This window comes from Hyperolius riggenbachi, chromosome 4 (genome assembly GCF_040937935.1).
Source record: "Hyperolius riggenbachi isolate aHypRig1 chromosome 4, aHypRig1.pri, whole genome shotgun sequence".
In the NCBI taxonomy this organism is placed as follows: Eukaryota; Metazoa; Chordata; class Amphibia; order Anura; family Hyperoliidae; genus Hyperolius; species Hyperolius riggenbachi.
Window position 1 is genome coordinate 124,678,749 of NC_090649.1, and position 15,482 is coordinate 124,694,230.

General features: G+C 43.1%; 1 protein-coding gene across 6 annotated transcripts in view; it reads left to right on the forward strand.

Annotated features, from left to right (window-relative positions):
- The window catches only part of PIK3CB (phosphatidylinositol-4,5-bisphosphate 3-kinase catalytic subunit beta), a 266,903-nt gene that overhangs the window by 65,892 nt on the left and 185,529 nt on the right, over positions 1 to 15,482 (forward strand). Inside the window, exon 1 of one of the 6 annotated variants that reach the window (XM_068280543.1) lies at positions 14,143 to 14,214. The exons of the other annotated variants lie outside the window; for them this stretch is intronic. The gene's annotated coding sequence lies outside the window, so the exon portion shown is untranslated. Of the gene's footprint in view, positions 1 to 14,142; positions 14,215 to 15,482 lie in introns of those variants that run through there. 6 annotated transcript variants of the gene reach the window in all.

Consider the following 15,482-nt stretch of genomic DNA (forward strand, 5'->3'; position numbering starts at 1 on the left):
CGTGAGATCCAAGTTCTTCTCCATGTTGTCTATGCGTCTCATTGTTGCGAGCCGCTCATTTAGCTCTCTGACTTCAGCCTCTAATTGAGCAACACGCACACACACACCCAGGGCAACAGTAAACACCCTCAACCTGCTGGTCTTTCTACACATCTGCTGTGCTGCGCCGGGAACCTCTAAACAATCTTTGACATTAAAGATGAAGATAGCTTCTGGTCGCACTTCCCTCCATGTACAAGCCTGGCCGTGAAGATGGCTATATGGGTACATAAATGGCAGATGAAATTCAATGTTGAAAAATGTAAAGTCATGCATTTTGGTCGTACCAATGGTCTAGCACCATACAAAATAAACGCGATACAGATGGGGACATCAAACTTGGAGAAGGACTTAGGAGTACTCATCGACAACAAGTTAAATAATCATAATCAATGCCAAGCCGCTGTAGCTAAAGCTAATAACATTTTGGGATGCATTAAAAGGGAAATAAAAACTTGAAATGCTAGCATAATATTGCCCCGTTTTACTCTCTAGTAAGGCCACATCTGGAATATGGAATTCAGTTCTGGGCACCACATTACAGGAAAGATATTGCAGTTAGAAAAGATGCCTTAGAAGGGATCTAATTAACATGTATAGATACATCATCAGAGGACAATATAAAAGCTTGGCAGATTAGCTTTTTGTCCGTAGAGGACATGATCTGCGCATGGAGGAAAAATGTTTATTTAGGAAACGTTCCATTTATTTAGGAAAGGTTTCTTTACAGTAAGAGTGATTAAGATGTGGAATGCATTGCCACAGAAAGCAGTTATGGCAAATTCTATATCTGCATTTAAAAGGGGCTTAGATGCTTTCCTTGCATTGAAAGACATCCATGGCTATAATTACTAGGTAATGCCCAGTGATGTTGATCCAACGATTTTATCTGATTGCCAGCTGGAGCTGAGAAGGATTTTTTTTCCCTTTTGGGGCTAATTGGACCATGCCTTGTAAGGGTTTTTCGCCTTTCTCTGGATCAAGAGGGATATGTGAGGGAGCAGGCTGGTGTATGTTTTCTGGTTGAACTCGATGGACGTATGTATGTCTTTTATCAACCCAAATAACTATGTAACAGGTGTAAAGGCAGCCTTTAAACTCTTGTTCTCTACTAGCTTATCCAGGTGTCAGAGCGTTATTGACCTCTTACAGACAGCTGAACCCCTTTGAATGTGTCAAATGTGTTGAATTACTGCACATTACTTTATCCTTTTGCTGTGTACCCCTATCCCCCCCTATCGAGCATACTGCACGACTGTGTTATCTGTATTACTTCATTCTATCCTACCTGAGGGTTTCTGGCTGTCGTTGTTTTTCAAGTTTCAAAAGGTATTCTGATTTTATTAAAAATGCAGGTCAGTGTTCCATGGTACCAGCAGCTTCATCTGTGTTCCCACTAAGTGCCTCCTTAAAATAGCATCTCTCGTGTGACTGGTTCAGTAAGGGGGGCATGGCTAGGGTTGCTGGTAGAAGCATATTTCAAGGGTGCCTTCTATTAGTATAGGTAATGTTTGGGTCTAGAAGGAATACACCTGTGTATGTCATGGTCACACGGCTGAGAATTACGGTATGCATGACAGGTTGCAGTCTGAGCAAGTGTGTATCTGGCTGCACTGGGTTTTGGTAAGCCTCTGGTTTAAAATGAGCTTGGCTTTGTGTTCCTGTGCTTGTTCAGCCAGACCAGTGTCTAATTAGTTCTCATCAGCAGCTGTGCATAGTCTACAGGAGATCTGCCTAGGCAGCTCTCCCCAGTAAACACTGAGGCTTAACCCTTTTAGTTCTCCCTGCAAAAAGGGAACCCGGCTTGTAAACATTTTAGGATTTCCGTAAGTTGTAATGTAGAATTTTTGTGCCCATAAAAGTTATCATGCTGTGGCTAATCTTTTACAGCAGAGATTCTGTTTTATGAAGCTATGTTTATCTGCCCCACTAAAATGTAGTACTGAGCAAGACTATGTATTTTCCCCCAGAAATCAGTGGTAGGCTACTATAACTTTTGAAGAGGGAAATTGTGGTGTAACTTTCTGCAGGTGCATTCCTAATTTAAATAATGTTGCCCAATGACCTCTTCAGGCTTGCGTGTCAGGGGGGCAGCGTCACCCTTCAGGTGTGTTGATACAGCAGCAGGGGAATTATTTACCAATCACCAGTAAGAAGATTTGCCTGTCATTTCCTGTGGACATTACAATGTCAGCTGCTGGAAGGAATTGAATAGCATTGTTTACAGTATCGCTTGTAATAAGCTGCTGTTTGCTTTTATCAGATCTTCAGTGCTGCTAGATTCCCCTTTCAACACACATAATGAGGAAATATTAGACAACAGCATAAAGGAAGTTGCACTGCAGACTTCTTATTGTTTGTTCTGTTAACTGGTATCCCAGTGTAATTCAGTAATGTTATCAGTCTGTTGTTGCTTCCTAATTGCCTAATTGCTCTTTTGTATCTTGTAGTGACAGTTTGCTCCAGACCCCTTCACACATTTTCCTCATAGGGTTATAAGGGGGTGACTTGGTCACCAGTGAGAAGTTCCTGGGATACCCAGCCAATGATAGAGGTTTCCGAAATTCTGGAACGTGATTGGTGGAAATGCTGCTAGAGGTCAGTCATTAGTGACAGAACAGCAGACCATACTGTTGCTATCAATGCCAATTAAGTCAGAGTGCTGGGTTGCTATCGGTGCCAATTAAGTTAGACAGCTGGGCACACAGGACATTTCCTTTCTAGTGATTTCTCACTAGGCATGGAGACACCCATGGGACATAGTCCATATGAGGATATTGTCCTAGATAGATATAAACACGAGATAACAGTGATCGCAATGCAGACATTTTTGGACAGATTGAGGGATGATCTTGTCTGTGGGATTCTTGAATCATTCCTGCACACCTGAACACGCTGGGATCACTTTAAAGAGTGCAGATCACCGTCTTTCTAAAGATGGCCACTAACAGCACAATCTGCTGAACGATTGATCGTTTCTGACTGCCGCTTTAATTGATCGGAAATGATCGATGGTGCACACTAACAAACGAAAATGTGCTGACAAATCCAATCAAATTAGTGGCATCAGTCCAATTTTCAGATTGATCCCATCAATCTATTTAGATCAGTCAGCATTTTTCCTTCAGTAGTGTGCACAATCCATTGTTTTCGATCGATTACAGCTGCGTTTTGAAATGATCGATCGTCCAGTGGATTGGATCATTAGTGGCCACCTTAAAGGGACACGTCCAGGAACATTATAAATAAAAAATCGACTACCTGGGCCTTCCTCCAGCCCCTTGCAGCTGTCCTGTGCCCTCGCCGCAGCTCTGCACCCCGCTGGTGACCCGGGGTCCCCTTCGGTAAAAGAGGCCTACTTGTACGCCAATGTGCATCTCACATAGTCGTGTTGACGTCAGCCGGACTGTACTTAGCACGCGCAGTAGTTCTGCGTCTGCGCAGTGCAGTCCGGATGACATCAGTGCGACTCAGTGAACTGGAGCGCAAGTAGATGTCAACCTGGCGAGGTCAGCATCGGAGGAGACCGGGAGCCACCGGAGCTGCGGTGAGGGCACAGGACGGCTGCCAGGGGCTGGGAGAAGCCCCAGGTAAGTTTTTTTTTTTTTTTTTTTTTTTTTTTTTTTTTTAGGTTCCTTGGTGCTCTGTCAGATGAATGGCTGACAGCAGTACACTTAACGTCCACTTGCTGCAATCTCTGCATGTACATCTGATTGGGCAGCAGCCGGCTCTGGGCAAGACGTGCGGCGTGCTTTAACTGGACAGCAACCGCACCGCGTGTCAACCCCTGACATGTTTGTGGTTACAAACTCTCCTATTCGGTTGTATTATTTTGCAACTGTTAGGCGCTTTATACAGTCTGATTACAGAGAAACATTCATAGCTGTTGATTCTGAATCCTTAAACTGAGGAGAAAGCAAGAAAGGACATTGGCTAGTTCCAAGTAGGATTGGGACTGCACATACGTGTTTATCTCGTTTGTTTCACATGTCACTTCAGGTACCCTGTAAGGGAGGAACAATCCTTTGAATAAGTTTAAAAATCTTGTCTGACTACTATTTTTCCTTGCAGAAATAAGTGGTGTACAAAGAGTCTGGCCACGCCTCCTTCCTCTCCTGATATTAGGCATAACAGTGTATGGTCAGCAAAGGCCACATGCTTCCTGAGTAGCCACCTGAGAGTTTACAGGTTGGATGGCTATTATTGTAGTATTTACACACCATTTTCCAAACTGAACCCCTTTCCTGCAGCCCGTGAAAGATCTGCATTACACTTCTGTGCTGGCAGAGTCAGTAGTGTCTGCTAGGCTACTGGCTACTTGTCTTGACATCCACAACACATGAGATTTGGGGGACCACTGAAGGAAAAACAGCACAAGGCAGCTTTAACAAAGTTTTATGAGCTTCCACTAATGGAAACTGACTGCTCACTTTATGTATTTATGCAGAGAAATGTTATCTTTACAGCACAATTCCTTACATACAATGTCACTGTTTACATACTTTGCCCTTGGAATTTGACCACAAAATACGTGATTCTGTTTTTTATATGCTAGTTCACGCCCTCGCTTCCTTCTGTACAGTCTCTGCGCTTGGTTCAGGGAAAGATTGCTCTGATTTTCTGAAACCACAGAATGTGATTTTTTAAATCTTGACAGTGTACAGTTATAGGTTTTCAGAAGGCGTAGAAATAGTGTGCCTTCCGTGTGGAGTAGCCTTAGGCTGTCTGAGTGAGGCCAAGTTCACTGACACCACCAGACCCCCAAATTACACAGATCCCTGATTCCACAACACAAGTATCAGCATTATTGTTTGCTTCTATGTCAGCTGCCTTTAACCACTTCACAACTGAGAGGTTTTACCCCTGGAGCACCAGAGCAATTTTCACCTTTCAGCGCTCCTTCCATTCATTCGTCTATAACTTTATCATTACTTATCGCAATGAAATGAACTATATCTTGTTTTTTTGCCACCAATTAGGTTTTCTTTAGGTGGGACATTATGCCAAGAATTATTTTATTCTAAATGTGTTTTAAATGAGAAAACAGGAAAAAATGTGGGGGAAAAATCATTATTTTTCTGTTTTCGGCCATTATAGTTTTTAAATAATGCCTGCTACTGTAATTAAAATCCATGACATTTATTTGCCCATTTGTACCGGTTATTACACCATTTAAATTACATCCCTATCTTAATGTTTGGCGCCAATATTTTATTTGGAAATAAAGGTGCATTTTTTTTCAGTTTTGCGTCCATCCCTAATTACAAGCCCATAGTTTATAAAGTAACAGTGTTATACCCTCTTGACATATATATTTAAAGAGTTCAGTCCCTAAGGTAACTATTTATGTATTTTTTGGGGGGAGTGTGGGAGGTAATGAGTTAATTTATAATGTAAAACGATATATTTTAATATATGAAAAATGGTTTTGGGTGTAGTTCTACTATTTGGCCACAAGATGACCCCAGTCATTTTTTGTGCATGCGTCCTTTAAGCGTAGGAAGTACGCTTACAGGAAGTGCAATGAGGCTGGGAAACTTTTTTTTTTTCACAAAGATCGCGCTGCTTCTCATAGAAGCAGCCGATCATTGCGGGGGGCTTAGATCAACGAACGAGAACGATTTTTCCCGTTCATTGATCTCCGGGCGAGCGGGCGGCGGCGTGCATGAGCGTGGGAGCGTGCACACTAGCGAGCTGGATCACAGACAGCGGCGGGGGTGCGCGTATCTACGCTCCTGGTGGGGAAAGGATGTTCAAAGGAGCGTAGATACACTCTACTGCGGTGGTAAAGTGGTTAAGCACATAATCTCCTGCATCATGTTGCTGATTCAGGTATGTGCCAGAGTCATAGGCAGACAGTGCACTGGACAGTCACCTTCTAAACATGCTGTATTTTTTCTGCACAGGAAGTGAGATGGATGGATGGATAGATACTCTCTACCATTTACATTGAAGATGGACCATTCCATGTTTAGGCCCGGTTCACACTTGCGTTAAGTGGCAAACGGTTCCATGAAACCAGATCTGATTACTGGTCGATTGGCTCCGTTTTCACTCCGTTTGCCTTCTGCTGCTTCTGTTCCATTTCCCCATAACACCCCCCCAGACCCCCATCAGCAAAGTCTGCTTAGAATGGTCCATTTTCTCATTTCCCCAATGCAGCGCTTCAGCTTCTGTTTCGCTGGGCTCAGCAGTCTAGAAAAATTGCTGTAGAACCAAATTTGTAGTGCGTTCAACGGATCATACGGAATAGATACGTTTGAACAGACAGGTGTGAACAGATCCATAGCTTAACATTGGATCCATTCGCATCCGATCCCTTCCCTTCCGATTTGCGTTTTACCGCCAGTGTGAACCAGACCTTACTGTGCCGCCCAACATCCCAGCAGTGGCAGTGTGACTCTCCTGAGTATGTGCCGCTGTATTCAGGACCAATTAGTGATGCAGCAGATGTAACAGTCTGCCTGCAGAGGTGCTCCATTTCCAAATATTCATGACCAGAACGTTGTATAGAAGAGCTGCTCAAGTTATAATGAGGGCTTCTCCAGTATAATAGGAAGTGTGCATTCATGGTAAACCTTTTGACTTCCCTAGCGGTATGGACAGATATATCCGTCCATAAAAACATGCTGTGAACAGTATAAACGTGCATACACATCAATACTCTCTTGCACTGTATACTAGACCCTTGCTTGACATATTTTGCCAAGTTACAGGGAAAAAAAGTTTTAAAAATATTATCACTTTTTGCACAGAAATCCTGGGGAAATTGAACGCCAGGGAGGTTAAAGAGGAACTGGAATGAAAATGAATAAGATTGCTTTTTTTTCTCTCCACAATATTCATTTATAAATTTAACACAGTTTATACACTTTTTTTGCCAATTGTAAAATTCTCCTCAACCCCATTTACATTGTGAAATTTATCACAGGTGACGACATCTTTAGTCCTGTCCGGTGCAAATGTTTGTTTATTAAGAACTCCGAAGCCAATAGAAAATATACCTGGTCTCCCAGAATACTCTGGGGGAAGAATTCTGCATAGCTAAATAACTTGGGCTAAACATTACTGGGAGGGCATGGTTGCATACCAATATATAGATATAGAAAGTTTCTCATGCTGAAACCAGGATAGTTATGGTAAAAGTGGGTATCCTGAATAATGTATTACATTCCAGTGTTATCCCCAGAATTTTTTTTTCAGCTTGGTGGCTTAAAGTAGCCTGGTGGCATGAAAATATAGACGGGTGGGGCAAGATGAGAGAATACAGGGCTGGTGCTTCCCTGCACAACTCTGCTTACGGCAGAGGAGGAAGTGAGCCGATGACAGCCAGGTGCTCACCAAAACTAGCCGGGTGGAACGCCCGGCTAATAGAGCCTGGGGAGAGCACTGCATTCTTGTATTTGTCACTACAGTACCTCTTTAAGCTGAGCCTATAATATAGGGAGCCTCAGCTGTCTTCATGCTCATTGGAAGTGTATTTAGAAAGACAAGCATTAAAATATCTGCTCAGCGGATGTAAAAGAAGACCTCTTTTCTAGCAGAGAGTCACCAGGGATGCCAACTGGTCACTTCAGTACCTGATGTATTTATGTCAGAATGTGCACCTCAGCAGTAGGCTCATCCCATGCAGGCTCAGTAATTGTACTACAGTATACAGGTGGTGCCATAAGGTGCTCACTGTGACAGTCATTTATCAATAATTACAGATATCCCATGAGGTACTAATACTTCCACCTGGCATGTGAAGTGTATGCAACATGGAACTGCATCAGCTAAATACACTTACTGACAGCTTTCATTGAAATTACTTAGTGTATGTCCAATGCCTTGCCTACAGATAAAGCTTTTGTCGAGACCAATACCTTTATTAAACGTATAGTGTATCCCACTACAGGGGTAATAGAAGTGGAATTAACAAAAAAAAATGCTAAGAAGGCACAGAACATTTATATTGTGCTTTTCTCCTGGTAGATTCAACGGGTTTCAGGGCTTCAGCCACTTAGAGTGGGCTCTACAGGCAACCCGGATCATTAGGGAGCCTTGCCCAAAGACTCCTTGCTTACATACTGGCTCGAGCCTGAGGATTTCGAACCCTAATCAAAGGCTCAAATCTTACATCAAAGGCAAGAGCCATACCAGTATGCTAGAAATACCAGTGTTTCTCAGTAAACCGCAGCAGTGTTTACTACAGTGCTATGTAAGTGCTATACAAACAATAATAATAATAACTGTTGTGACTTGTAGTTCTCCAGGGTTACACTCCTTGGCAGACTTGAAGAGCATCCCTGTCCAAATTCTACCCCAGCTCATCCAAGCCCCCTTCTATGTCCTGAGTGGAGGGGATGTTTTGCCACAGCTGGACCATGCCTCCCTTCACTCCCAGAAGGCCTTGTGATATGGAGAGGACAATGGGGTTGATTCACAAAGGCTACTTATTTTTCACCTTGACTGTAAGGAGTGCTAATATATGAGATAAACAAATAAGGAGAGATAATACTTGAGATAAATCAATAAGGAGAGCTACACCATAAGTTAAGTTAGATAAGGAGAGGTAAATTATGAGTTATGTCAATTGAGGTAAATTGTGAGTTAATAAATAAGGTGAGATAATTTAACAGAAAAGCTATGTGAATCAGGCCCCAACAATGTTAAGTAAGGAGAATGGGTCAGTATGATACTTCTCAGCTGTGGGGTATCACTGTGGAAGTCCTGATTAGCAGCCTGGTGACTTTGAAGCCTGTGATGTAACAGCCAAAATGGTGTAAGAGAAGTGCACCAAAAAGAAAGGAAATGTGATGCTGTTATGCATCATTTTTCTGCATACATACAATTAAGCTGCCGGGAAATTTGGGTGCAAGGTGAAGCCAAAACAAAACTGCTCTCCCTGCTCCTGCAAAAGTTCTGGCGGCGTTCATTATCCTTCCCCCTCCAGGCTGCCACAGACTTAGGGGTTGGATGTATTTCGGCTGCCAGCTATTGCTGTTTTAAAAGTAATTTGTCTGAGCCCTGCTATAGGTGTAATTCCTATTACGACCTTTGGCTGCGCCACAATCTCTGGCGCTGTTTTCTTCTTCTACTTACAAAGCTTGAATGGCAGAAAAAGTGCATGTATATAATTAAGAAAAGTCCAGCATCTGATCAGGAACCGGTCATGGAACCAAAATGACATTTGACATTGTATGCAACGTGGTCACGGTCTGACTGCCTTAATGCTGCCCTCAGGCATCTGGCATAACTTCAGAACTGCATGTCACAAGGTTTCCCTGGCTTTTTGCATTACAACTGAGGACGCCCTGTCTTATTTGTAAGATATAAAGTATTTCAGAGTCTGGAGAATAGCAGCCATGTGACTGGGTCTCATAGCATATGGAATGAAAGATGCGAGCAGCACAAAGTGCGTTTATACTGTCTGCACATGATGGATCTCCTCAGTCACATGCTTATCCCTGAAGGTAGTTTGTTCACATTACACTTTGTGACTGAAGAATACATACACATTGTGCTGTTAATGGTGATTTCATGTAGCGTATGTCCCTTGCAATTTGTGACCATTTTTTTATATGCTAGTCCTCAAGCAAGTCATATAATCATCACTTCTTTTGCTTAAAGAAGAACTCCAGTGAAAATAATGTAATAAAAAAGTGCTTCATTTTTACAATTATGTATAAATGATTTAGTCAGTGATTGCGCATTGTAAAATCTTTTAAATCCCTGATTTACATTCTGACATTTATTACATGGTGACATTTTTACTGTTGGCAGATGATGTAGATGCTGCTTGCTGTTTTGGCAGTTGGAAACAGCTGTAAACAGCTATTTCCCACAATGCAACAAGGTTCACAGACAGGAAACTGCCAGGAGTACCACTGTCCTCAGAGTTTCTTGTGGGAGAGGTTATACCACAATATCAGTCATACAGCGCCCCCTGATGGTCTTTTTGCGAAAAGGAATAGATTTCTCATTTAAAAGGGTGTGTCAGCTACTGATTGGGATAAAGTTCAATTCTTGGTCGGAGTTTCTCTTCAAGGCTGTTTTTATCCACGTGCAGTGCGATAATCCATCGGCAGGGAGCCTGCCACAGCATCACCACACTGCACAAAACCAGATTCTATATTACCCAGAGTGCACCAACAGGGTCATATGCATAGGCCCACCCCTGTTCAGTGACTCACTCCCTGCTGGATTCCTGTCAGTCCGTCACACTGTGCTCCGCCGTTTACACTTACTGTGTCACTATAGACTTGCATTACTGCATAATCCGTGCAGTAGGCATGGATCATGCGGTAAAACACGGATGACTTTGCAATGGGATTGTGTAGGTTTGACCAGTTCTGTCGCAGCACGACACATCACGTGAATATGAAATTCTCCATAGACTTTCATTGCTTTTGCGACAGGGGAGCATACCTCACGGCAGCTTCACCCGATATATGTGAAAGGGCCCTAAAGGAAACCGGAGGTGAAAATATACTGGTGAGATAAACAATTGTATCTATACTCCTACTCCTAAAATTACTTTTTGTTTTAGAAGCCCAGAGTTTTATTTTCTGTTTAAAACCTAAAAAAAGTAGGTTTAATGTTTTTTATTGTCACCACTATATGACAAAGTCTTTCACATAGTCTTTTAGTGCCACAGAGCTAAAATTTATGAACGATTGACCTTTTTTATCTATCCCCTGCATGTAGAAGCTCTTTGCCAGGCAAGAGTTTTAGGGCCCATTCACACCTAACATTGCTAAGCGCAAGCGGGTTTTTATGAGCGCTTTCCAATCGATCTTTCACTGTATAGAAAGCAGTTTTTTCAGTGATTAGCTAATAGCTAGTACTTAAAGAGAAACTCCGACCAAGAATTGAACTTTATCCCAATCAGTAGCTGATACCCCCTTTTACATGAGAAATCTATTCCTTTTCACAAACAGACCATCAGGGGGCGCTGTGTGGCGGATATTGTGGTGAAACCCCTCCTACAAAGAAATTCTGAGTACGTACTCTTGGCAGTTTCCAGTCTGTGAACTCTGTTGCATTGTGGAAAATGGCTGTTTACAGCTGTTTCCAACTGCCAAAACCGAGCAGCAGCTACATCACCTGCCAGCAGTAAAAATGTCACCATGTGTTAAATCATCTGCTCCGCCATCTCGGTCTGGTATGCAGGAGCCACTGCCAGCTACAGAGGACCATCAGGTCGACAGAGAGAATCACTGGGAGACCTCTGCCTCCACTTGACTTTCTGTACAATACAAGACTGCGTGCCAGGGCACTGAGGATCGCAAGTGACCCCCCACACCCGGGCTACTGCTTTTTCACCCCACTTCCATTGGGCCGGAGACTCCGGGCTATCCCCATCAGGACCACCAGACACAAGAACTCTTTCTTCCCTATGGCCCTTAGCCTCCTAAACTCCTCCTAAACTTAATATTCTCCCACCCTCCATCAGTGCCCTACCAACTGCATATTTGACAGTGGGGATGGTTTGTTCAGAGTGATGTGCAGTGTTAGTTTTCCGCCACACATAGCGTTTTGCATTTTGGCCAAAAAGTTCCATTTTGGTCTCATCTGACCAGAGCACCTTCTTCCACATGGTTGTTGTGTCCCCCACATGGCTTGTGGCAAACTGCAAATGGGACTTCTTATGCTTTCTGTTAACAATGCCTTTCTTCTAGCCACTCTTCCATAAAGGCCAACTTTGTACAGTGCATGACTAATAGTTGTCCTATGGACAGAGTCTCCCACCTGAGCTGTAGATCTCTGCAGTTAGTCCAGAGTCACCATGGGCCTCTTGACTGCATTTCTGATCAGTGCTATCCTTGTTCGGTCTGTGAGTTTAGGTGGATGGCCTTGTCTTGGTAGGTTTACAGTTGTGCCATACTCCTTCCATTTCTGAATGATCGCTTGAACAGTGCCCCGTGGGATGTTCAAGGCTTTGGAAATCTTTTTGTAGCCTAAGCCTGCTTTAAATTTCTGAATAACTTGATCCCTGTGTGTTCTTTGGACTTCATGGTGTTGTTGCTCCCAATATTCTCTTAGACAACCTCTGAGGCCCTCACAGAGCAGCTGTATTTGTACTGACACTAGATTACACACAGGTGCACTCTATTTAGTCATTAGCACTCATCAGGCAATGTCTATAGGCAACTGACTGCACTCAGATCAAAGGGGGCCGAATAATTATGCACACACCACTTTGCAGTTATTTTTTTGTAAAAATGTTTTGGAATCATGCATGATTTTCGTTCCACTTCTCACGTGTACACCACTTTGTATTGGTCTTTCACGTGGAATTCCAATAAAATTGATTCATGTTTGTATCAGTAATATGACAAAATGTGGAAAACTTCAAGGGGGCCGAATACTTTTGCAACCCACTGTATATTTGATTTGATGTTGATTGTATATCTGTTTATGTAAACATTATTGTCTTATTCTGATGCTTTGTCCTGCCTTTCTGTCTATGTACCGCTCAGTATTGTGCCAAACCCAGTTCCGTGCATGACCCAGTCATGCTTGGCGAAATAAAACGATTCTGATTCTAAATGTCAGAATATAAATCGGGGATTTCAAATATTTTACAATTGTCAAACTCACTACCGTATATTCCGGCGTATAAGACGACTGGGCGTATAAGACGACCCCCCCAACTTTTCCAGTTAAATATAGAGTTTGGGATATACTCACCGTATAAGACTACCCTTCTTCCAACACACACCAAATAAAAAAAAAAATAAAAAAAAAAAATCATGTACTGGTGCTGTGTATGAACAGATACTGGTGCTGTACTGTATGTGTTACCCAGTATATAACAGTATATAGTCAATTGACTTGTTGCATTGGTCAACTCTCCTTAAGTAGACTGGTCAGCTCTCCTTGTCTACCTGTTTATCAGAGCGATATGGAAGAATAGATTGCGCTTCCTCAGCAGGGAGATCTGAGATGCGGTAACAGGATAGGGTGTATCACCCGGCATCAATGACACCCGGCGTATAAGACGACCGCCAACATTTCATACGATTTTCAAGGGTTAAAAAGTAGTCTTATACACAGGAATATACAGTAAATCATTTATACATAATTATTGTAAAAATGAAGCACTTTTTTATTACATTATTTTCACTGGAGTTCCTCTTTAACATTGAAACGCCAATCGCTCAGAAAATGCTGCATGCTACGCATTTGTGTTTCAGCAAAACGCTAAATGCTTAGATGAGAACAAAATCATAGACCATACATTGAACAAGCGCTTTTTGAAACGCTAGCGCTTTTGAGCGATGCTGAAAGCGCTAGTAAAGCGCACAAGTGTGAAAGGCCCCTAACTTTGCTTGCATTCAGTACAACATATACATTTTACAGTATTTTTGTGGTTTCTATTGCAGTCTGAGTGGGGGTGTTTGCTTTTCATGAAATAAGTGGCAAAAAAACCCAAAAAATCTGTCTGGAAAAAGGTGCCCTGTCACGGGTGTGTGTGTGACAGGGTGCTTTCAAACGTGTGGATCTGTCCCACCTTTTCATCGGGCTGTCCTATGCCCACTATGTTATAACGCAAGCCATGGGAACTGAGCCTAAATCCAACCCATCATGTAGGAGAATGCCCACTGCTGTGGCAGGGCATTGTGCATTCATTATATCCAGTTAGAGATATTACAGGTCATTTGTAATCTATTATCTTGCTTTATAAGTAGGCCACACTTAATATCTGGCCTGTTGCAGATCCGCAGGTGGAGATAGGCCAGGGAGCTTCCTGCTTATTAGGCAGAGATTTATTGCTTGTAGATGCAAATGCACATATTGTAAAAACAAACAGCAGATTGAACAAGAGCGTTGCTTTCTGGAAATGACAGCTTTATGAAGCAGAACATGCCATTTGTTTTCTCAGTGTTTATAGTAAGTAAAAAGTAGGTCAGGCAAGCTAGCGCAGACACACACACACACACACACACACGCACACCATCTCGTGTGAGAATCATTTCACCGGTATCCAGGAATTCCTACCCTAATATAAGCAGGTGGACTTCTCTCAACCCGCTACTCCTCACAGCTACCATCAAAAGAGCTGCGTCATAGTCTTGACAAGTGTGGCATTTCCACCATACTACTATCGTCAGAGGAGCTTCCGCCCTGGACCTGGCTTATATGCTGCTTATCTCATGGGCTTGCATAGAAGGTGCCGTCATGACCCTGGTATGTGTTACAGTAAACTGAGAGAAATAATGCAAGGGGAAGATGCTGGAGACCACACAGACCTGCGTCTAGTGCTGTTCAATATCGTATAACTTTATTTTATCACGGAAAATAGTACAGCCCTCTTAAACATTGCATGTGGTAAAACCAGACATTTGTTCACTGCTGATGTTTCCTGAATGGCATATTTAAAATGTGCAGCTATGTATAGACATTTTACATTTTCACTTTGACTGCGCAATGATTTTTTGTGTTTGTGTCAGTGGCCAATTAAAGGGAACCTGAAGTGAGAGGGATATGGCTGTCATATTTATTTCCTTTTAAACCATGCCAGTTGCCTGACTGTCCTGCTAATTCTCCTCTTTTTTAATACTTTTAGCCACAGACCCTGAACAAGCATGCAGATCAGATTTTTCTGACAAAAATCTGACTGGGCTAGCCACATGCTTGATTCAGGTGTGTGATTTAGAAACTACTGCAGCCAAAGGGATCAGCAGGACTGCCAGGCAAATGGTATTGTTTAAAAGGAAATAAATATGGCAGCCTCCATATGGCTCTCACTTCAGGTTTACATTTTTTCCCTAGCATACATTTTGTTTGTACAAAAAATGTATGCTGACCGATAGTGGTTTCCCAAATACCTTGTGTATAAGTTTACTTCAATAATTGACCCTCTTAACCCTTTTGGGACCGATTGCCTAACCCCCCTTAAGGACCAGGCGATTTTGCATTGGGGGGCACGTTTGGGGGGGATCAGGCAGCCGGATCCCTGCTAGGGCTTAGGTGGGCATGGTCTCCCTATTGTGGCCAGGTGTCCCTCGTAGTACAGGCAGCCTTTACTCACCTCCCAGGCTCCAGTGATGAGCCGCTGTGGACCCCTCCGCTCTGGCTGGCGACCCCACTTGTACTGCTGCAAAGTCCCGAGTCGCTGCTTGATGATGTCATTAAGCCGCGACCTGGAACTTATGTCAGAGGGATTGGAGATGCTGGCCAGAGCGGAGGGGAGCGCCAATCGCTGGGGGAATGTCAGGAAGGTGAGTGGATGCTCTTCTTTCCCCCTACCACTGCATCTCTAATGGTAATCACTATGATCCGCCAGTGATCATAGTGATCAGGAAACAAGCTCGATGGTGCCTGATCACTGAGGGGAGATGTCAGCTGTCATATGACAGCTTAATCTCCCCTCTTGGGTGTGCACAAATGCGTCTGGAGCGGAAACAGTGGGTGGTGTAAGTCCTACGTCACATCAGCCACAATTGCAGCGTAGG